Below are 21,937 nucleotides of genomic sequence, written 5' to 3'. Positions count from 1 at the left end.
AGGGAACAGGGTAGACAAGGTGGCAGAGGGGCTGAGATTCATTTATTAATAAGAAATTATACAGCCATGAGAGTGGCTATATACTATAGCCAGCATGGATTTTTCACATTCTGCAATGTTAAATTGAAAATACCCCCCATGCCATTCTGCTGCTTTCCATAAGCACATTTCAAAACAAAACCTTTCAAAACTTATAGTCCTGAACTCAGAAACACTTTAAGTTTAAGGATCTCATGAACATATGTGGTGGACTTGTCCTAGGGTGCAGGAATTCTGGGTAAAGATATTCTAGGAGGTCAGTACGATTATGGGACAGTGGATCCATCCTTCACCGCAAATAGCTCTCTTTGGACTATTTACAGGACGGGACTTGGATATAAAACAAAGTACTTTTGAATCGGCTCTTACCTGCAGCCAAAACAGTAAAGAGTTTAAGACAATTACCCTAGATTCTTGGTACCACAGAGTCTGGGAGGTGGCACTACTAGAGAAACTCACACAGAAAGTGAGAGAAACTAGAGGTGGGGGGAGAGACACATGTTTGCTGCAGTTTGGAGTAAAATTATTTATTTCGCAAATGCTGAAGATACAGATTGCTCCCCTCCAACGTCATATACCCACTGCTGGCTCTCTTAGGACTGCAATCTGAAAAAAAGTGTTGTATATGAAGAAAGGTGATCACCTGTAAAGAAGACAAAAAAGAGCATTAGAACCTTCATTACTAGACTGTGGGCATCAGCCCCAAATATATGTACTTACCTGGACTTGTTAACTCCTATATGCTTAAGACTGTAGTAAGCTCTGATAGTAAAGAGCTCTTCCCAAAAGTACTGTGTCAGGGTAATGGCTAATTCTCTCTGTTTTATGTCAGTCCTAAGGAGGGAGGGGGATAAGGGAAAGATTATAAATGGCTTTTCTTTTCTGTTGCATGTTGAAAAGTTAACTAAAAAGTTAAGTATAAAAAAATTCATTCAGATCACCCATTGGCAGTGAAGCTTCTACCCTCATCTAGGCTTCTTTTGTTCCTAGAATCTGGGTCCTCTGCAAAACTCTCCATCTTGGTTTTTCTTCTCCTAGTTTCCAACTCTTCCTCCCTGTATATCAACTTCATTAAATACACTATTCTAATTCCATTGCTCAACCTCTAAGTCAATCAGAAGGGTATTAGAGTTTTGCTAAGCTTCTGGTTCCTATTTAGCAGAAATTTATATTTGCACAATGAGCACATTAAAATATTTTGAGGAACAAATCCACTTACTGGGGTTAGGAAAATGATGGGGAAATGTGGTAAAAAGTGTGGAATAATTATTTATTGATTGATGGGAAGATGTATAACCTCCCACAAACAAATCAGTATAAATGCTCAATAAAGACATTGTATAACCTCTGTGCAAGTGTTGTACAAGTAAGCGAGGATGAATGATCAATAAACAGGTCATCTGGAGGAACCCTAGATTTCTTTTTCCCCTTAAAGAGACACCAGTTTTCAAAATAATAATTGTGCTCTGCAGAAAAACCCTAGTGCAGGTGTTACCAGGCATAATAATGTAAAACTCACCATCAACTCACATAGGGTTTTTAATGTATTTTTATTGTTTTAAGAAGTAACATAATATTAAGTATCCAAATTTTTACCTCTCTGCAATAGGAGTTTACAGTACATATCTTTAAACAAATTTCATTATTTGAATGTGTATTATCATGATAACTCTATCCTTTTAGCTATAATTGGCAATTGGTCATACATGGCATGTTCAATAGTATATTTCATGAGTTTCCACCAAGTGGTGTTAAAGGGCTAAGGATTAGTTCTTCCATTTAGAAGATGTAAATTATATGTGATTTTCCCCCCTTAAAATTGCTATATTCCAAATATTTTTCCAAAACAGTCTAAGGTATCCAGCCTGTCCAAAATCAACCCACAAAGGGTTAATAAGCCTTTGCATAACCTCTGCTTTTAGAAATCCTTCCATGATCTGCTCTTCTGAGCCCAAGAAATATATCTACGCTATGAACTTATATCATTTTATACCCATTTAACTGTTATGACATTCCTTAAGGCACCCTAGGGATTGTAGCTCGGTATGGAGAATTCCCTAGTAGGGATCCCCAATCTCACAGAATTACAGTTCCCAGAGATAATGTTTAATTTATTTATCATATTTTTATTCCACCCTTTCTTTGAAGAAGCTGAGGGCAGCATATAGTCTCCCCTTCATTTTATCCTTATCAGCACAGTTCTACTCATGTCTACTTACAATGAAGTAAGTCCTTCTGAATTCAGTGGGGCATACCCCCAGGTAAGTGGAGGTAGGAATGTAGCCTGAGAAAGGATCTGAACCTTGCTGTCCCATGTCCAACCCTTTATCTGCTACACTACATTGTCTGTTAAACCAATTTAAGGCTGAAATCCTATGCACACTGCTGTGACTAAGCCTCATTGAGCTTACTAGAACTAACTTCTGACTATACATGCTTAGGATTGCGCTGCAAGACTGTGATTCTATGCACACTCTGTGGGACTTATTTCTGAGTATATAGGCAAAAGATCAGGCTTTAAGTCTTTAAGACAGAGATTTCCTCACAAGCACAAAACAAGTTCATTGTAAGTAGATAAGTATCTTAGTAATCTCAAGACTAATTAATTAATATCACACAATTATGCATTAACACCATTGATCAAGAGTTGAAAGCTCTGTTGGGACTGATTCTCCTTCCAACAATGAACAATTTCTGTTGCTCTTAGAGGCCATCTAAGCTGTGGTATTGGAGGAACCCAGAATGATAGTCCTGGGTGATTTCAATGTCCATGCTGAGGCTGCCTCTAGTGTTCCGGCTTGGGACTTCATGGCCTCCATGACGACGATGGGCTGTCACAAGATGGCACCAGCCTGACACATAGGGCAGGGCTCATCCTCAACTTGGTTTTTGCTCCAGATGGAGGAAGGGGTTGTTTGGAGATAGGGAGAGTGGATGTCACCCAATTGTCATGATCAGACCACTTCCTGGTGAAGTTTAGACTTTTGGCTCCAATCCTCCCCTACAGGTGTGGTGGACAGATTAAGATGGTCTGCCCCCAGAGACTAATGGAATGGATTTCTGAATGCCCTGGAGGAGTTCACAGTAGATAGAGCAGGTGACCCTGTTGAAGCCCTTGTCAAGCTGTGGAACAGCAAGGTGTGTCAGGCTCTTGACATGGTTGCCCCCAAGTGCCCTTTCCGGCATTGTGGAGTCTGGTTTGCACCTTGGTACACCAGTGAACTAAAGGCAATGAAACAGGCTGATGACGGCTAGAGAGCAAATGGCAAAAGACATGCTGTGAGGCTGATCGTGCATGAGTAAAACATCATAAAGGTACATACTGTGTGGCAGTGAGGGCGGCGAAGAAGGCCCACTTCTCTGCCACCATTGCATCCTCAAGTAGACATCCAGAGGAGCTTTTCCATATTTTCAGGGGTCTGAAAATGGAGTTTTAGATCCTTCGGAGGCCCACTGTGAATTGTTTGCAAGGCACTTTGAGGGTAAAGTTGCTTGCCTCTATAGTAATCTTGATGCCCCATCCATATCTACCATAGCCCCAATGAGGTGTCCAGTACAACATCTGCTGTAACTACTTGGGAACAGTTTCAGTTGATGCAGCCTGAGGACATGGACAAGGTGCTTGCAACAATGGGGCCAGCAATGTGTCCTCAACCCTTGCCCTTCTTGGCTTATTAAAGCTTGCAGAGGGGGTTCCAGGGTGGATCCAGGGTGTGGTCCAGAGTGTGGTCAAGCATTGTTGTGGGAGGGAGTGGTTCCAGCCATCCTGAAAGAGGTGGTGATCTGACCGCTCCTGAAAAAACCCACCCTGGACCCATTGGTTTGTGACAACTACTGACCAGTCACAAATACCCCCTTCTTAGGGAAGGTGATTGAGAGGGTTGTGACGCAGCAATTGCAAGCACACTTGGATGAAACAGATTATCTTGACCCATTCCAGTCTGGGTTCAGGCCTGGTTATGGGACTGAATTGGCCTTGGTCGCCCTGATGGATGACCTTTATCACGAAAAGGATAGGGGAGTGTGACCCTGTTAGTCTTACTTGATCTCTTGGTGGGTTTTGATACCATTGACCATGGTATTCTTCTGGACCGAATTGGTGAGATGGTATTGGAAACACTGTTTTACAGTGGTTCCAATCCTCTCTCCAGAGTCGTTTTCAGAGAATGGCATTGGGTGACTGTCTTTTGGCCCCCTGGCAGTTGTGTTGTGGGGTGCCTCAAGGTACCATCTTGTCCCCCATGCTGTTTAATATCTATATGAAGCCCTTGGGAGCAGTCATCAGAAGATTTGGGCCGAGGTGTCAGCAGTACGCTGACAACACCCAGCTCTATTTCTCTGTAACATCTGAATCGGGAGAGGCCGTGCAAGCCCTGGACCACTGTCTGGACTCAGTGGTGGGCTGGATGAGGGCCAATAAACTGAGTCTGAATCCTAGCAAGACGGAGTTGTGGATTGGTGGTACCCCAGTTTGAATAATTGGTCAGTTCCCTGCTTTGGATGGAGTCATACTCCCTCTGAAAGAGCAGATTCATAGTCTGGGGGTGCTCCTGGATCCATCTTTGTCACTAGAGGCCCAGGTGACCTTAGTGGGTAGGAGTGCCTTTTACCAACTTCGGCTGGTAAGACAGCTGCAGGTGTTTCTGGACCGGGATATCCTGACCACTGTTATCCATGCACTGGTAACCTCCAGGGTGGATTACTGTAATACAATCTATGTGGGGCTACCCTTGAGGTTGGTGCTGTCAAGAATGCCTGATTTCTAAAATGGCTTTGAGGCAAAGAATTCTGGGGGAAGACATCTTGTCTGACATGGAGCCTCTGAGACACATGACTTTGCAGTTTTCACAGCTGAAACTAGTTAATTAGGCCCAAGCAAGAACAGCTGCTTATCAGTGGAGACTAGTATTCAAGGCCGCCTGGCCTGGGAAGGTTGGGGAGTACATGACTGTTAGGTGCAAAAACTCCAGAAATGCTTCATCATCAGAAAGCCCCCTGATTGGCTAATTAATTTCTGGCTGTTGCTGGGCATTTTCCCATGAGAATAGGATTCAGACCCTCTGTCTTTGTTCCCCAATATACCCTATGGTTGTTAATGCTACCTAGGTGGGGTTCCATCTTCCACTATTCAGGCTATACATCTCTGGGGAGATGTGGAACCATGAACCTATTTTGCTGTTTACCTCTTTGTAAGTATAGACTAGGCTAGACAGTTTTGTTATTTTGTTTTGTGAGTGTAACCCTCTGTATTTTACCTAGCCCTCAGGGGTGTGGGTTTTAAGGAACTATTTTGCTGCTGTAATTTTATTTAATAAAGCTACTTCTTATTTACCAGTGTGTGTTCACTGCAGGAGGGGATTTGGCTCTGAATCCAGTACCTTGGCCAATTGACCACAGACTACAGTATATTTAGATATTTTACCTAAGGCTCCAAGACAAGGAGTGTAGTTTGGCTCTTGTCTGTTGGAATTCTTGGCAGGTCTATTTCTGGCACTTTGGGTTTCCCCTTGACCCAGAGTGGGTGACCAGATTAAGGGGTGATGGCAGTCTACCTACCTTACAGGGTTGTTGTTGGTTTACTCAGTCCTAGTAAGGAGAGGCACGGGTTTGTGCCTTGACAGGATCAATTGTCCTGGGTTTGGGAAATTGAGTCCTGGGATTGAACTGGGAGCAGTTCATGACACGTCTGGAAGCTGCTTTTATTTTGAATGAAAAAAGAATCTGCAGAACTCCCCAGAATGTGCTCCTGATCTGGCAGGAGGAAGGGGGTGCCTGGACCAGTTTCCTGCTGAAAATGCTCCCCCGCATGTTGCAAGTTACCCCTGAAAGTGCTGATTGCAGTAAATAGCACTTTAGGGAGCAACAAACAGGTTGAAGGAGGGGTTCAACAGGAAACCAACATGAACCTCTGATCTGGAGCCCATTCCACGTCCACATTGAGCCCCATAGTTGCTGAAAGTGACCTGTTTATGCCTACCTTTTTAAAAAGGTGTTTATTGTACAGTGTAGTTTGGCTCTTTAAGTGTTAGTTATAGAGTAAGCCTATGCTTCTCTACTCTGAAGTAAGTAACATTGAGCCCAATGTGGCTTACTTCCAGGTAAGTGGGTACAGGACTGCAACCTTTGTTAGCTACAGTGCAATCCTGTATGTGTCTACTACTGAGAAGTAAATCCCACTGAGTTCGAGACTGACTTGCTAGGTACAGTAAGTGTGATGAGATTATAGTCTAAGTCTGCAATTGAATACATGTCTACTCAGCTCCATTGGGTTCAATGGGACTTACTACCTGATGAGTATTGGATTGCAGCTTTAGATAGTTAAAGCTTTGTCTTTCTGCAATGCTTCTTCTTCATGACATGCATTTCCTGGTGCACTACCCCTAGTACCTGTTCTGCACACTGTGATGCCCTCTCAAAAGTGTTACAGCTTCACAGATCAACTGCTTGGGAGCCAAACAGCTCATCGGAAGGATTTTAACCTGCATTGTTTGCTTGTATCTCTGCCACTGTATATTCTGCAGTATGGTCCTTCCCCCGGCCCACCCCCTTACTTTTTAACAGCTTTTAACTTCTTACCATTTCTTCCTTCTCAATATGTTTTTGCACTTGAATGAAAATGTGCTAATAAAAATAGCATTTAAAAATTAATAAGCAAATCCTCACATTTCTTTGTTTGAGGTTGCTGTAGCTGGCACAGTAATGGGCTACCTGTGTTTGCTTCATGTTAAATGAGTACAGAAAGGTGCTGTAGGCCTGTGCTGCCCTCTCAATATGCACACTGGATGTGCCCCCACCAATCACATGAAAAAGCCCTACATGACGATACCAATTAGGGTTGCCAGGTTCAGGGCCTAAGACTGATCCTGTATCTTTAGAAGAGAAAGTCAGCCAAGTGCAAGTGGTTTTGCAACACTATAATGGGAAAAACCACAAGGTGGAATTCTCCCTTCCCCCTGCACCACTTTTAAAGATACAGAAGACCTCTTGGAGGCTGGGTCTGGCAACCAAGAGGTCCTCTATATCTTTAAAAGTTGTGCAGGGGAAAGGGAGAATTCCACCTTGTGGTTTTTCCCGTTACAGGCTTGTAAGAACACCTGCACTTGGCTGACTTTTTCTTCTCCTAAAGATACAGGATCATTCTCAGGCCCTGAACCTGGCAATCCTAATACCAATACAGGCATCTAGCCCTTTCAGAGTTAACACAGCCACTGAACATGCAGCTGATGGGGTGTGTGGCCAATACACACTTTGGTAGGGTTGCCATATTGCCCAGTTAACCAGGTTTTACCCAGATTCTATGCATGCCACCCAGCACCCGGCTAGCCCTTTAGGTGGCCCGGATTCTCAGCTTTAATTTAAAAAAAAAAATTAAGTTTCTAGGTGGTCCGGTTCTCGAGATATACATAAAAACGTCAGCTGCCCCCCCGACTGTTAAATCTTTCTTTAAACAGTACTGTATAGCACTTCGTAGCTTTAACCCCACCCGTTCAGGATTGCAGCCAATCAGGGATTGTGTTTCAGTTTCATTGACCTTAGGCAGTGTCTAGAAAACAAAATGGTGGTTTCACCCCCTGTTTATCTGAAAATCTCATAAATTGGGTAAGTATATACATTTCAGTTTTTTTTCCTCTTGTGTGCAGGAGTCAGATCTTGGGCAGTGTTTTGAAAACCTTCCCAATGCTTGCTTTTTGTAAAAGCAATGCTAATCCCATATGCCCAGAGTAAATCCCATTGAATTCAATAGGACTTACTTTTAAGTAGACATGGTTATGAATGTGCTGAAAATCAATGGGACTTTGGAGTGAATGTAAAAAAGAATTGTGTTTGTGCCCTCCAGTCCTATTTTAAAGCAAGTAGGCAGGGCTTACTTAGGTATTACAGTTTTTATTCTGTAGGAAAGTAATACTGATTTTTTTAAAACTAATACTGATTTTTCTGCAATGGCCAACTGGTTTGACAATAAACTATTATATGGGCTGTATGTATTTGTACATCTGCAGTGTCTGCTTGTGCGTGTGCATGTATGGAATCTTTCCAACACCCCTGTGAGGTAGGGTTGGAAACCAAGGCAGCTCACAACAAGAAATAAAGCCATTTAAAATCCAATGACCATAAAAACAAGTATAAACAGTTGCAAAACAGCGTAAAGTGGCATGATTCGGAATTTTGGGTTGTGTGAATGAAGTTGCTTATCACTTGAAGTTGCATTTCTGTCCCTGTTTGAGTAAGCCCCACTGAATACGCTGGGACTTGCTTCTGAATAAATAAACCTAGGATTGCACTATAAATATCTTTACAGTTTGTGTAAATAATAAATATATTTGATAGTCATGCTTTTATATAAATATTTCTTCATTTATCATATTTTTGGTTGTGAGATGCTTAGTTGTCTGCCTTACTCATAGGAATCTTGTGGTTGGTATGGTATTACACTTAGGAAAGTGTTACTGCCTTTTGTGTTGTTTTTTTCCTATTTGCATTTCACTTATCTTTAACCTCACTCCGTTACAGCCATAGAAGCAACAGCAGCATATGCAAGATAATTAACTCCCATTAGTGATAAGAACAAGAATTTATAATTATTATTTCAATTAAACAAGAGGCTTATCAATACTTTGAAGAGAACCAGATATTTATTTTCTTCCTGAGCCCAGGACTGGGTCTTTCATGATGCCCGGGGGAGGGGGGGAGCAGGAGAGTAGTCCATAAGACAGACATCCTGGCATTGGTAATCTAATTAGCAAGGTATATGTGGGGTTGTTGCACACTTCCAGGCCCAGTTTCATTTTGAGTATGGAGGTGGAACCTGTGTAGATGTGGTTGATCAAAGGGAGAAGAAATTTTGAGTTAAGCAAAGCTCTGCTTTTATAAAACCTAAGAAACATACAGATACTTTGAATGTCTGAGTACCTGCACCAGTGGAATACTGGAGGAACTTGTAAAGCTTGCTGCAACAGTATTTACAACTGAGCATGTGGTGTGAAAGACTCCTTTTCCTAACATTTTGGCTTCTTGTTTTTCTCCACCCACCACATCTTTGAAACATATTGTATATGGTTAACCGTACTGTTGCCCTGACTTACTTTGTTTGTTGCTATTTTGTGTTTTTATTATGTTTTTATATTGATTGTGTATTTTTATTGTTTTTATTATATTTGTAAGCTGTGCTGAGCTCTGTTTTTAACAGCAAAAGGGCAGGATATAAATTCTCTTAATCAATCAATAAATACTCCATAGTGTTGGAAACTAGAGTCTAGGCATTTAAGGCTAAAAATGTTGCTTTAAAAAAAAAGATTTCTCACATCTTTCCCCAGCTTTTGGTGGTAATTCCTAGGCACAAAAACAAAACAACTGGACAATCCAAGTATTAATATGCAAATATTTGCATATGCAAATATTTGCATAATATGCAAATATAATGTGCACAATATGCAAATAATTTGCATAATATGCAAATACTTTACATAATATGCAAATTAACCTGCCCAGATTTGTGGAACTGGAATATGGCAACCCTACACTTTGGAGGTAGGGATTGGGCTGCACAGTACAGCTCTCTCATACACTCATTTCATTTAATGCAGGGGTGGGGAATCCTTTCAGCTCAAGGGCCACATTTCCTTGTGGACAAACTTCCAGGGGCCGCATTCCAGTGATGGGCAAGGCCAGAGAGGAAAGTGTTCAGAGCAATGGATGTGATTCTTTTCTTTGTACATTTGGCTACATTTCAACTGCACAACAGTCAGAGGGTTCAATACACACACCCTTCTCTCCAAGCAGGCAAGCAAGAGGCATGATCACAATTCAGGGGTACATTCCAGTTACCCAAAAACACTAAAGGAGATTGTGGAGCATGATCGGGGGGGGGAGGAAAGGGTTGTGGCCTGGAGAGAGTCTCAAGGGCTGGCAGAGCTTGGAACAGTTACTTTTTTGAACTATAACTCCCATCAGCCCCAGCCAGCATAGCCACTGGATTGGGCTGATGGGAGTTGTAGTTCAAAAAAGTAACTTTTCCAAGCTTTGCTCAATAGTGAGGCCTAGGGGCCCTGCATTGAGGGGCCTCCTCCAGCCCTCAGATTCCTTACTCCTCATTTAATGTGAGAGGGAGTTCAAGTAAATCCTCCTACAGTGAGTGCCGTGGCGACTGATGTTCACTCACCTCGAGACATTGCTGAATAAGGCTTTCTGGAGGAGCCATTCCAATCAGATTTCCAGCCTCACTTGGGGACTAAGATTGTTTGGGAGATCTGTGTCTGGAGGAGAGCAACTGGTGAAGTGTAAATCTGTTGTTTCTTCTGGAATTCTGAAAAATATGAAAGTGGGAACTGGGCACATCTATGACACCCACTTTCAACCCCCCACATGATCTCTCCAAGCAGCTCTGTATGAATATTAAGCAAGAGAGGGGAGGTTACAAGGTGGAACATTGTGGCACAAAGAACCAAGCAGAGATCTTGTAAGACATCCCCCCAAAAAAGAAGGGAAGCCACTAAAACCTGCTCACACATATTATCCAGATGGATCTGGTAACCAACAGCACCAAAAGCCACCGAAGTTGCCACAGGGATTCATCGCAAGAAGTGCATTTGCATCCATCAGCTGTAAACTATTCCCTGCAGTGCTGTAAAATGCTCCAGGGGAGTAATCATGAAAGCATAGTTTCTACAGGTGATGGGCTTCAGCTTTTCTTGTGCAGACTTTGAAATTCAAGGGTGTAGAATTAGGGCAGAGTGCTCATAGTTCTGAAAATATTGCAGTTTCACAGCTGAGAAAATGGGATACCACCACAGCAGAAGTGCTGCCTTCAGGAGAGATGTCTGGATCCCCTGCAACCAATGACTGCCAGCTGGGCATTTGAGAGCAGCATCTGGAAAGCTCACTGCAGAAGAAATTTGTCAGTGCTATAGTAATCCCTTCCAAACCAATGAAATCTGTCATACTCAAGACTTTGCTGCCATCATGTGGTCTAGTCTGATGCAGCAACTGGGGCACCTTAAAAATGATCAAAGCTACTGTGTGATATGCTTTGCTTTGTTTTATTTATTTAAAAATATTTATAGGCTGTCCTTATGAGCAGAATTCCCTCAATGTGGTTTACACAGAAATAAAAATACAACTTGAAACAATAAGAAGGTAAAATACTGTTGGGGGTTGGAATGGATGATTCCTGTGAGTCCCCTTCCAGCCTCTGATTTGGAATCCTGTGCCTTGAGGTGAGGGGCTGGCTCTACTGGCCAGATTAGTTTCTTTTGTTAAGCTAATAGAGTGGCCAGTTTGCTAATGGGTCTTTCAGGTGCCCAGCAACTAGTGAATGGGCCAGGAAGACCCTTTTGTCATTGAAACTCTTCAGGAGAGCTTCCCACCCCCTCCTGGCTGCTAGGAGAGGCTTGTGTTTTTAGTTGTGGAGAACAAAGGCTGGGAACAAAGGCTGGGAACTGGAGGCAGGCAGAGAGGCTATCTCTCTGCACCATGGCTTAGGATGCCTCCTGTAACATTGATGGGAAAGGTGGATATTGGGCTGCCAATGCCTTGAACCCCTCCATCCTAAGCTCAGGTTGGAATGTGTGTAAATAAATAAACCATATTTCATAAAGACACCACAGTCTCCGCTGACCTTATACCCAAGGAAACCAAGCCCAGGGCAAGTGCAGGCACCCCTGGAATCTCACCACTCGGAGATTGGGGAGGTGCGCAACAATACAATACAAAGCTTCCAATACAACCACAAGCTTTCATGGACTACTTCATCAGATATGCATGAAGTGTTATCTTCAGATAGATAAACAGTAAGACATAGATATAGATTGTAAACGTTGGGGTCAGAAGCCTACAAAATGCAAGTGGTATAGATTTGGATACAAAGATCCTGTGGACAGATCTCACAGACGGGAGCACATTCTCTGGTCAGTGTTTTGCCAGATGGGGACCCTCCTGCAGAATGTCCTGGACTGGTGGATGGAGGTGCAGTGATGCCTCCATGACACTGAAATCCATGCTGGGGACCTGCAATGCCAGCTGTCATGCACTGAGCAGATATTGAACCATGATGAATGTCTGGCCATAGCAGAAAGAAGTGTTGCCATGCACCAGGAGCTCCATCATGTGACCAGCCAATGCAGGTGATGGAGGCAGTGCATCTGGCTGCCCTGGGCATGGAGGACTTCCCCACTTTGCATATATCTCTTGTTCCTCTTCCCCATCCTAAGGGTTCCTTGGTGATGTCTCATCAACTGTACCTGTTGGAGAGTGGCCTCCCAAGAGAGCAATGAGCAGTGATTCGTACCTGGAAGACATGCATCCCTGGAGCAGGATAGACATTCATGAGGGAGGAGTAGAAGGAAGAGTGAGTGGTGCTACCTGAGTGCACAGTGGTGATCATGCCTCAGTCTCTCCTCCCTCATTCATTTATAGTAAAGGGGAAATGTGGGGGACAGCTGCAGCAGTTATACATTGTAGCTCAGTTCTCCCCTTTGCTTCCTTATCTGTGTGGGGTGCTCTGTCCTGTAGCCCTAGTTGTTGCAGTGGGGTGATGCTGGGTGTTTGTGACTGGAGTCCCAAGGTGAGAGGTACCCACTACAGTTCTAGGTAGAGCAGTGTTAGCAATGTGCTCCAGATCCTAGGAGTGTTCTAGAGAAGAGCTGCTTTGTTGAAAGTACTCCCTTTGGGAGCAAAGCAACCTTTCTCCCTGTTTCCTGTCACCAAAGTCCCTCTTCCTAAGTTCCCTGTCAACTGAGTTATGGTCTCTGTGATGTTCCTATATTAATGTATATATGGTAAGTGTTGTTGTTTAGAAGATACATGGTAAGTGGAGTGAAAGAGGGGGAGTGAATGGGCAGTAGAATGCGAGATGATTGGCTGAGTGTTTAAAATGGCTGAACGTATAAAAGGAAGAGTGAGAGTGGAATCAGGGGGGGAGAAGAGAACTGAGTGGGTTGCTTGGTGGGGTTTAGAGAGTTGTTTACCAGGAGGGAGGTGGAGTTCGGATTAGTATTGAGTAAAACCATATGCTTATGTGCCTTAAGAAGAAATCTTGTTAATCTTGTTAGCTTTGTTATCTGTAATAAATACTTAATTTGGTTTACCAAAGGCCTGATCCTTGGCTGGGGTTTCACAGACCAGAAGGGAGGGTAAGGTAATGACCAAGGCTGAAGGGGAACTGTAACAAATGGTGGCAGCGGTGAAGAGAATAACAATACCAGTATTCAGAGTCTCTGGGAATACTAGTATTGGGACATTACTGGTGGTTGCCTAGCAGGGGGATCTGTTGAGATCTGTGCTAGAGCGGATAGGTAAACCATAAGAGAGTGCGGTCCGGACTGGTGGAGTCCCTGGTGGTGCCTAGAGACAGGCAGTAACCACGAGCAGGTAGGAACCTGACAGGGAGAGCCAGGGAAGGACGCATCACATGTGGTGTCAGTAGCGGTGGGATACGAACAACAGAGAATCCAGATACGAACCAAAGAGAGTCCCAAAGACATGTGGTGACAAAGGAGACTACGTCACAGGTGTTGGCTGTAGCAGTGAGATACGAATACTAGACAATCCCTAATAGTTGTGTGGCAAACAGAAATAAAACAAGATTACTTGTGAGAGTGACTGGCAAAGAGTGTGTGGCAAAGAGTGAGTGAACTCAAACACCATGGCTGAATACATAAAAATGAAAAGAGAGGAGCTGGTGGAGAAGTGCATAACATTCAATTTACCTCACAAGGGTAAAGGGGTAGATGAATTGAGGGTAGCACTTATAGGATTTGCTACTGCCCAGCAAAAACAACCGGTCAGGGAAGAGACCCCAGAAGGATATTTAAGCAATCCCACTTATATAGAGTACTTGAGAGAGAAGTTGAAGATGGAAACTGAGAGATTGAGGATGGAAGGTGCAGAGAAGGAAAAACAGAGAGAGTTGGAAGCTGAGAGATTGAGGATGGAGGCTGAGGAAAAAGACAAGCAGAGAGAGTTGGAAGCTGAGAGATTGAGGATGGAGGCTGAGGAAAAAGACAAACAGAGAGAGTTGGAAGCTGAGAGATTGAGGATGGAAACTGAGAGAATGAGAGTGGATGCGGAGATACAAGGGGAAAGATTAAAACTGGAAAGAGAGAAGTTTCATTCTGATGAAACAAGAAAGGACAGAGATGGAGCAAAAATAAAAATTACTCCAAAGGACTTTGCTGTCTATGAGCCTGGTCAAGATCCTCAAATTTACCTCAGCACCTTTGAAAAAGCAGCTCAGTTGTGGGGGCTACCTGAAGATAAATACATGCAGTATTTATCAAACCTGATTAAAGGGGGATTGGCTGAGGTATACCAATATTTCCCCTCAGACAGGCCCGTCACCTATGCTGAATTCAAAGAAGCAGTGTTTAAAAGATTCAGACTGGGGCCTGATTATTTTAGAAAGCTTTTCAGAAATTGCCAGATACAGACAGGGAGGTCTTTCGTGGAGCTGGGGGCAAAACTGATGGACATATTTGGGAAATGGCTGACAAGTGCAAAAGCTCAGTCTGTGGAGGAGGTGAAAAACCTCATGATATTGGATCAATTATACCATCAGTTACCACAAGAAATAAGGCTCCTGATCAAAGACCGTTCCCCTACATCGGTGCAGGAGGCCGCAGAGATGGCGGATCACTTCGCCTCCAACAGAACTGGCTGGGTGGGGAAAACATCAAGAGATTTTAAACCCAGACCATATAACGCTGGCAGAAGGGATGTGGTACCACAGAGAGTGAGTCCTCCAGTAAAATCTGAAGGGCACAGGACACCCCAGAGTGGATCTGTGTACCATAAAAGTGAGGAGAAATTATGCTACAAATGTGGTAGACCGAGGCACCTACGTTTTCAATGTGAGGTTCCCAACCCCATTAGTAATCCTGCTCAGACAAGGGCAGTGAAAACAGAGCCCAAGGCTTTAGAAACAGCGAAAAAGGTTCAGTTCTGCCAGATAAACTGGACAGAAGTAACAGACCTTGATTCAAGTCTGAGAGAGGAAGTGAGTGTACAAGGGGCAAACTATTGGGCATTGCTTGATACTGGTGCCGCTCAGACATTACTGAGGCCAGATTTAATAAAATCTGAGGTAATATTACCTCAGGAAACTGTGACTATCCAAGGAGTGAGGGGTCAACCAGAAAGTTTGCCTGTGGCCCTGGTGGAAATGACTTGGAGAGGCCGAGAGGGCCGATATAAAGTAGGCATTAATGCCCAGCAACAAGAACCAGTAATACTGGGAAGGGATGTAATGGGCGCCCAAGGAAAGATCTATGTAGTGACCAGACAGCAAATTGGCAGAGAAAAAGAAGCCATATTAAGGGGGGCTGAAACAAACAGGGTGGAATCTGTTAACCAGCCTCAGGTCACCATAGCAACCACTAGCAGGCCTGCTGAAGGAGACAAACTGTATCAAGTGGTCTCTGATAATGATGAGGCAGATCAATTCAGGGAAGAGCTGCAAAAAGATATAAGTTTGAAGCAGATAAAGGAACAAGCTCTGACCCAACAGATTCCTTTCACTGACAAACTGAGGAATCAAGTTGTGTGTGAGAATGGGATTTTATATAGACTGTGGATGCCTGCTGAGAAAAAGGATGAATGTGAACCAGTGAAGCAATTGATAGTACCTAGCAAATACAGAACCAGATTGCTAGAGGTAGCCCACGATGTCCCATGTGCAGGACATCTGGGAATAAAAAAGACCAAGAGGAGATTGGCAGCACACTATTATTGGCCAAACATCTCCAAAGATGTAAAACAACATTGTCTATCTTGTGGAATATGCCAAAAGGTGGGAAAAAGTGGAGTAAAGACTAAGGCACCCTTAAAGCCCCTTCCTATAATTGGACAACCCTTTTATAGAGTGGGAATAGATTTGGTGGGCCCTTTTTCCAAACCCACAAGGCATGGCAAGAAATATCTAGTGGTGGTGGTGGATTTTGCCACCAGGTACCCAGATGCAGAAGCACTAAGATCCGTGGAAGCCCCTGTAGTGGCAGAGGCTTTATTAAAAATCTTTATGAGGCTGGGTTTCCCTCATGAAGTGCTGACAGATCAAGGCAGTGTATTCATGGGAGAAGTGATGCAATGTATGTGGAAATGTTGTGGTCTAAAACATCTAAAGACCACTACTTACCATCCCGCCACTAATGGGTTAACAGAGAGATTCAATGGCGTTTTGAAGGGCATGATCAGAAGCTATGTTCAAGATCACCCACAAGACTGGGATGAACGGTTGGGATGCTTCTTATTTGCATACAGAGAAGTCCCTCAGGAGTCAACAGGCTTCTCACCCTTTGAACTCATGTTCACTAGAAAAGTGAGGGGACCTTTGGAACTGTTAAAAAATTCATGGGAAGGAACCCTGGGAGAGTACAAAACATCTGTAGTAGATTTTGTATTGGAATTCCGCAATAAATTAACATCAATGATGGAGGTGGTGGAAAAGAATTTGAGTCAAGCACAGGAGAAGCAACGTTACTGGTATGACAGAACAGCCAGGGAATGATTGTATGATGTGCGAGATATGGTTATGGCGTTCATACCCAGGAAACATGACAAATTACAGGCTAACTGGGAAGGACCATATACCATCAGAGAAAGGCTTGACACAGTGACGTATGTAATCACCACAGACCAATTAAACAAAAGCAAAGTGGTTCATGTAAATATGTTGAAGCCTTACCATACCAGGAATGCACAGGTGTTGCAAGTTACCTTATTCCCTGAGGGAAGTGGGCCTGAACTTCCAGATTTGGTACAGGAAAGCAAAGACAAAGGAGGGGTAGATCAAGTGGAATGGTCAGAGGAGGTGAAGGAGGAAGTAAAAGAGGAGATTCTGAGAGTTTTGAAAACCTATAGGAATCTCTTTAGCAACAAACCTGGCCGTACCAGTATAGTTATACATTCCATTGATACTGGAGATTATGCCCCAATCAGATCTGTTCCGTACCGTGTGAATGGGAAAGTTTTGAATGAGATCAAAAAGGAGGTGGAAGATATGCTGGAATTAGGAGTGATCAGGGAATCCATCAGTCCCTGGGCCTCAAGTATTGTCCTGGTTCCGAAAAAAGATGGAACGACCAGGTTTTGCATTGATTACCGGCTAATCAATAAAATTACTGTCCCAGATGCGTATCCTATGCCTAGGGTAGACGCAAGGTTAGAGTTATTGGGGGCAGCAACCATTATCTCTACACTAGATCTCTGTAAAGGATTTTGGCAAATGGAACTAGACGAGCAATCCAGAGCCAAAACTGCCCTCAGTACACCAGATGGGTTATATGAGTTTGTGACCTTACCCATGGGACTAAGGAACTCACCAAGTTCGTTTCAGAGGCTAATCAATAGTGTGTTGCGAGGCATGTCAGATTTTGCAGTGGCCTATATCGATGACGTGGCCATTTTTAGCAAGTCGGTGCCTGAGCATGTCCAACACCTGACAACAGTATTGGAGGCCTTAAGAAAAGCAGGCCTCACAATAAAAGCTAAGAAATGCCAGTTTGGACTAAAGGAAGTAATCTATTTAGGACATAAGGTGGGGAGTGGGAAAATCACCCCCTTATGGAGCAAGGTGGAGGCAATACAAGCGTGGCCGATCCCCTTAACCAAAAAACAAGTAAGGGCATTTCTGGGTGTGGCTGCATTTTATAGGAAGTTTGTGAGAAATTTTGGGGAAATAGCAACCCCCTTGCATGAATTAACAAAGAAGAAGTGTTCTGAGCGTGTGGTATGGACGGATGAATGTCAGAAGGCTTTTGATCTACTGAAGCAAGCCTTGTGCCAAGGACCCATATTAATAGCACCAGACTATGAGAAACCATTCATCGTGGCTACAGATGCGTCGGACCTGGCGCTGGGAGTCGTCTTGCTACAGGAGAGAGAAGGCACCAGACATCCAGTGGCATACCTGAGTCTCAAGCTGACGCCGAGGGAGAAAAACTATTCGTCGGTCCAGAAGGAGTGCCTAGCGGTCGTGTGGGGACTGAACAAGTTGCGCCCATACGTGTGGGGACGAAGATTCACAGTGACTACGGATCATCGGGCCTTGTTATGGTTGCAGACTATGAAAAACCATAACACTATGCTGCAGAGGTGGTCCTGGGCCCTACAGGACTATCAAGTGGACTTCCAGTTCATAAAAGGCAAGGACAATGTACTGGCCGATGGACTTTCCAGGCAAGTGGTGGGACTGCAGTGACGTGACCAGACAGAGAAACAAAGAAAGACATTTTCCCCATAGAGACTTTTATTTGTTAACGCGACGTATAAATCCTGGAACAGGAATAATACTCTGCTGTTGTTTAAGGGGGGGGAAATGTGATGTTCCTTTATTAATGTATATATGGTAAGTGTTGTTGTTTAGAAGATACATGGTAAGTGGAGTGAAAGAGGGGGAGTGAATGGGCAGTAGAATGCGAGATGATTGGCTGAGTGTTTAAAATGGCTGAACGTATAAAAGGAAGAGTGAGAGTGGAATCAGGGGGGGAGAAGAGAACTGAGTGGGTTGCTTGGTGGGGTTTGAGAGAGTTGTTTACCAGGAGGGAGGTGGAGTTCGGATTAGTATTGAGTAAAACCATATGCTTATGTGCCTTAAGAAGAAATCTTGTTAATCTTGTTAGCTTTGTTATCTGTAATAAATACTTAATTTGGTTTACCAAAGGCCTGATCCTTGGCTGGGGTTTCACAGACCAGAAGGGAGGGTAAGGTAATGACCAAGGCTGAAGGGGAACTGTAACAAATGGTGGCAGCGGTGAAGAGAATAACAATACCAGTATTCAGAGTCTCTGGGAATACTAGTATTGGGACGTTACTGGTGGTTGCCTAGCAGGGGGATCTGTTGAGATCTGTGCTAGAGCAGATAGGTAAACCATAAGAGAGTGTGGTCCGGACTGGTGGAGTCCCTGGTGGTGCCTAGAGACAGGCAGTAACCACGACCAGGTAGGAACCTGACAGGGAGAGCCAGGGAAGGACGCATCACAGTCTCCCTGTGACATACTGTGATTCCCGAAAGATCGTCTTACACCTTATATACCCAGTCAATTACTGTGCTCTGAAGGTGAGGGCCTCCTCCAGATACAATCCTATTAGGAGGTCCGTTCCACACAACATAGGAAGTGGACCTTCCATTTTGTGGCACCAACACTTTGGAATTCTCTCCCCTTCAATATTAGACAGGCACCATCTCTGTTATCTTTTTGGCGCTTACTGAAGACCTTCCTCTTTCAACGAGCCTTTTAAGTAGAGACCTTATTCCAGTCTGCGTCTGTGCTGGAATTGCTTTTTAAGATGTTTTTAAAGCTGCTTTTTTAAAAAAAAGAAAGATCTTTTTAAAGATGTTTTGTTTTAATATGATTTAAAGTCTTTTGTTTTTAAGATGTTTTAGAGTGCTTTTAGTGTTTTGTTGCCCTGGGCTCCTTCTGGGAGGAAGGGCAGCACATACATTTAATAAATATATAAAAATACTTTTAGGGTGTGCTGGAATTGGATGCTGAGTTACACCATCTCCTGTGCTCTGTTTTGGCAATATAGGTAGGGTGGTTATGGATCAGAGCTTGGCAAAGTTACTTTTTTGAACTACAACTCCCATCAACCCCAGCCAGCATGGCCACTGGATTGGGCTGATTGGAGTTGTAGTTCAAAAAAGTAACTTTTCCAAGCTCTATTATGGATGCAGGGGCAGATTTTTAAATGTTTTTTCCATACTATTGCCGTCAATATGAGGAAAATCACTTGCACCAAGTCTAAGTCTGGTGTAAAGTTGTGCTGTCAGCATGGGCATGGTCTGGGGAAATGCAGATAAGGCTAAGTTTGCTCCTTCCCTGTACCACACCCATCTCCACCCTGTTTGGGTGTTCCACCACCACATTCTTACTAGTGGAATAATTGTATCAGCAGAGTGTTCTTCCATCTATCTACCCAGGTATCTTATGTGCTGGTCATATATATCAAGTTCCACCAGCATAGCAGGACTCCCACTGAGTCCTACAGCCCCTCAGCCAGCAAATCTGGAGTATAGAGTTGCACCCCTAGTATATTACATAGACTTCTGAGGAACCACTGACGTTCAAGGGTACAGAAATTGTAATATGAGTTTTAAAAGCTATTTAGAAAAAAAAATTGTAGCATCTTTATAATTTTCCTATTCTCTTTGATGGGCTTTCCTGCAACAGAGTGTTACTAGTTAATGTGCAAATGTAATGACATTTTGAGCATGCGCAAACAAAATTAGGCACAAGGATTGTAACCACCACAGGATGGCAGCAAAATCCCAGGGAAAGGATCTCTTAAGGCTGCAATCTTAAGCATTCTCACAAGGGATGAAGCAACTCTCTGAGATCGCATGGTTGTCTACAGAGTGTCAACCATTCAGCTGAATTTTTCATTTACCTTTCTAGAGATCAGCTTAATATTCTAGTCTCCAATTTGAAGCTGATGCAGCATCTGAAAAGATGAGCATAAGTGTCCCCGTAGATTCCTCTGGGGTTGCCAATTCAGACCCTAAGATAAATGCTTACATTGGAAAAATTCCATTAAATGCCCTTTCTCTATCACTAGAGAAGTGTGATGGAGAAAACTGCAACTTAAGAAAATATGTCTTCCGCAAAAAATTTAAATAATAGGGATCTGAGTCTGGCAAGCTTACTTGCATGTGAAACTCTGTACCATGAAGCTCAGGAGGAGGGGAATGGAGCCAGATAGAGAGTGAACCCTCATTTGGGGTGAGCAAAACATTCTGGTGTATGATGAGCCAACCTAGACTTTCACGCGGGGGGCGGGAAGAAGGGGAAAACAGTGGGCTTGCCTACCCGGTGGGTGGGTAGGACTCATAGTCTTTGTGTCAGATCAGCTAGGTTAAGCTGCTGTGTGAGTCACTGCAAGTTCTACCTTGGACTTTGGTTGTCTTGGTTATTTTTGGTGACTATAAAGGAACTGTTGGTATGAGCTGATTCTAGAGTTGGCAGGTTGCAACCTGGAGATGTTGTGTTGCCCTTTAAAAAGTTAAACACTGTAAGATTACTGGAGATAATGCACATTCTCCTCTCGTTTTGCTTTGTCATTGGTCCCCTTGCTTCCTATAGGCATCTGGTTAGCCATTGTGAGAAAAGGATGCTGGACTAGATGGGCCTCTGGCCTGAACCAGCAAGCTTTTTTTTATGTTCTCCCCTACCAAGCTTGACTCCAATTCTGCCCCACAGCAGACAAGGGAAGATGGTGGATGAGAGGACTGGTGGAGAATCAAGGCAGGTCTCATAACTTTCAGAGGGAAGTGCAACATCTCCTGGGCCCAGTTTGGCAACTGTACTTGATTCTGTATCATCTGTCCCAGAGGTTCCGAACTGTGGTATAGATGATACAGAATCAAGTAGATTGTGGTGGTCCACAACCTTCATTCAGGTGGTCCACAGCATGTTCACATTAAATACTCATGTTGATTTTTAATTGCATTTTATTGCTTCTTTCTTATAGAATCATCATACCATAAAATGCAATATAAGAAATAAAAAGTAATAAGAATACAATTAAAAATTATACAGCATCTAGTACAGCACATTATAATTGCTACAACAGGCAGAAAAATAATTAAGGGATCTGCCAAGACCCTTGGCAATTTTCAAGTGGTTCATGGGAGAATAAAGGTTTGCGAACCACTGATCTATCCACAGCATACATACGTCTGCACAAGAAGTTAGGGTTGCTGGACAGACCATCCCTGACCATTGGCCATGTTGGTTGAGGCTGATGGGAACTGGGAGTCCAAGAACATCTGGAGGACCACAGGCTCTCCATCTAGACCAGGCATGGGGACCCTTTAGCCCTCCAGATGTTGCTGAACTACAACTCCAATCCTCCCTGGCCATTGACCATACTAGCTAGGGCTGGTGTGAGTTGTAGCTTAGTAACATCT

General features: G+C 43.6%; 1 protein-coding gene and 1 long non-coding RNA gene across 2 annotated transcripts in view; one reads left to right on the top strand and one right to left on the bottom strand.

Annotated features, from left to right (window-relative positions):
- KDM2A (lysine demethylase 2A) overlaps positions 1 to 21,937 on the top strand; it is a 542,877-nt gene that overhangs the window by 365,825 nt on the left and 155,115 nt on the right. The window lies entirely within an intron of this gene.
- On the bottom strand, positions 597 to 10,605 carry LOC133378219 (uncharacterized). Its single transcript, XR_009760918.1, has 3 exons — positions 10,544 to 10,605; positions 10,199 to 10,342; positions 597 to 682 (listed from the first exon to the last, which is right to left on the bottom strand). It is a non-coding gene; the product is annotated as an uncharacterized LOC133378219 (long non-coding RNA).

The sequence above is a fragment of the Rhineura floridana genome, chromosome 2, assembly GCF_030035675.1.
Source record: "Rhineura floridana isolate rRhiFlo1 chromosome 2, rRhiFlo1.hap2, whole genome shotgun sequence".
Taxonomy (NCBI): Eukaryota; Metazoa; Chordata; class Lepidosauria; order Squamata; family Rhineuridae; genus Rhineura; species Rhineura floridana.
This window is presented reverse-complemented; position numbering and strand designations above follow the sequence as displayed.